Source organism: Macrobrachium nipponense, chromosome 27 (assembly GCF_015104395.2).
Source record: "Macrobrachium nipponense isolate FS-2020 chromosome 27, ASM1510439v2, whole genome shotgun sequence".
Taxonomy (NCBI): Eukaryota; Metazoa; Arthropoda; class Malacostraca; order Decapoda; family Palaemonidae; genus Macrobrachium; species Macrobrachium nipponense.
Window position 1 is genome coordinate 27,251,420 of NC_087216.1, and position 2,500 is coordinate 27,253,919.

General features: G+C 40.8%; 1 protein-coding gene across 1 annotated transcript in view; it reads right to left on the bottom strand.

Moving 5' to 3' along the window:
* Nucleotides 1–2,500, bottom strand: part of LOC135200638 (uncharacterized) — a 56,343-nt gene that overhangs the window by 42,168 nt on the left and 11,675 nt on the right.

The window sequence follows — 2,500 nt, forward strand, 5'->3', positions numbered from 1 at the left end:
AGAGAGAGAGAGAGAGAGAGAGAGGAGAGAGAGAGAGAGAGAGAGAGAGAGAGAGAGAGAACCACATAGCCGAAACTACCTATATCAAAGGTCTCTTTTGAGAGAGATGGAATTTCTATTAATGGTCTTACAGAGAGAGAGAGAGAGAGAGAACAAGAACTTCCCATATTAATGGTCTCTTGGAGAGAAAGAGAGAGAGAGAGAGAGAGAGAGAGAGAGAGAGAACCAAATAGCTGGAACTTCTTACATCAATGGTTTCTTGGCTTCGATATTCTCAGGAGAGAGAGAGAGAGAGAGAAGTCTCCCCATTCGAAACTTATCAGCAGCAGAAACCCCATTTAACGAAAGCGAGGCTGGGAAAGTCCTCGGTCAGCAAAGAGAGGTCTCCAACCACACACACATAGCAGAAGTTCGGAAAGTATCGACTCCTCTGGGGTGTTGGAGCCTGAATTGGCATCGTTTTTTGTTAGGTGGCTCAGCTGTGAGTTTCATTTGCGTTTCCTTTCCTCCGTTTCAAGTTTCTTTCTTTTCATTTTTGCTTCGGTTCCGTAATTCATGCTCCCTCCGTTCAGCGGGTGGTGCAACGTCTGCTATTAGTGTAGTTTACCCAAATACTCTCGAGCGATTCTCGTTTTCTTTGAGTCTAAGATCTCAATTAGTTATATACTATAGTAGATTCACATCAGCCGTGCATTTGATGTATTGTCCAATCCCTTACGACGCTTCTGATTGGCTGTTGATAAGCCAATCACAGGGCTGGGAACTCTCAGTCTCTCGAGAGAGTTCACATAAGCAGCACCTATGTTCCACCTCTCCTGAGGGGTACGTCTTTCAAAAGTATCCCTGAGGAGAGGCGGAACATACATCCTGCCTACGTGAATTCTCTCGAGAGACTGAGAGTTTCCAGCCCCGTGATTGGCTTATCTGCAGCCAATCAGGAGCGTCGTAAGGGACTGGCCAAGACATCAAATGCACGGCTGCAATGTTATAGTGCAATGTTGCTCTTCTGTAGTTGCTATGGTGACCCAAATACTCTAAAATATTGTACATTTTCTTTTAGCGGTACAATGTTGTTTGTTTTATAGTTACGCCCATGAAAACTGTAAAGAAACGGCAAATCATTGGCGATAACAATGATTACGCAGCGATACAGAAAACCTGAGTCTACTAGGCCACACAAAAAATCTTGCAACAGACAAACAAACAGCCAGAGAGACGGACAGACAGGCAAACCGAACACAAAAAACGTTAACAACTATTATCCGCTTTCCTTCTTCTTCTTTTTCTCCTTCTTCTTCTTCTTCTCCCACTTTCCGCTCTGATTCTTAGTCACAAAGCAACTCGCCCTAACTTTCCAGTTATAAACAAGTTACGGAGGATTACGGCTTAAAAAGGTCAATTTTTTTTTTCTTTTCAGGGGGTTGTTGGGGAGGGGGGCGGGGCAGGAAATTAAGTTATGACTGTTATAGGCAACGCTATAGGTATTCAGTGTTGCCTGATGTAGGATGCTATTACCTTAAATCTTTGTTGAGACAGGTAAAGAACGTGTGTGAGTTGTCTATAACAGCCAGAGTTCCTGATTAGTTAGGTCGGTCTCTGAATCGTCCTTTTATGGCTAGGCAGTAGGGTGTTAAAAGGATATATTAGGCCTAGCATGGACCTCTGGACTTATTCCAGCTCTCTCTCTCTCTCTCTCTCTCTCTCTCTCTCTCTCTCAACTTCATCACTAAACTTCTCAAGTTTCCTCGTCGACGATAAATTCAATCATTTAAGTATGATTGAACCAACTACTTTTCTTTTCTCACCTCAAACCACTCTCTCTCTCTCTCTCTCTCTCTCTCTCTCTCTCTCTCTCTCTCTCTCTCTCTAAGTAATCAGCAAGTGTGGAAGAGTTTAAAAGAAAGCTAGACAAAATCATTAGAACATTGAATGAATTATAAAACCTGCCCCTAGAGATAAGTGAGCACACGACGTCTCCTTTTAGGAGACACCCTAATCCTTGTAACTCCTTGTAACTGCTGTATATTCCACCCTCCAACCCTGGTCTCTGGACTATCGTGAAAGAGAAGCTGAAATCGATATATAATTAAGTTCAGGAACTTCTAGTCACACTTTTTTTTTTTTTTTTTTTTTTGTTTTTTTTTTTTTTTTTTTTTTTTTTTTTTTTTTTTAGTTCCCTTTCCAAAAAGAAAAAAAATCCGCTTTTTAGCTTCAATTGATCAATTACTCTCCTTCTCTGACTGATTTTAATGACATTACATAGCCTCTCTTTTTTCTCGTAACGTTTGATGTTCTGATTTTTTTATTATTATTTTTATAGGAGACCTTATAATCCGTATTGCTCAATAGACTTCTGATGTAACAGGTGAATAGTTTTTCAGTTCATTCAATTAATTCTACTTTGACAATTCGGACTGAATACTCGCTCAAAATTTCTATATTCATATTGAGCAATAGGTTCTCTCTCTCTCTCTCTCTCTCTCTCTCTCTCTCTCTCTCT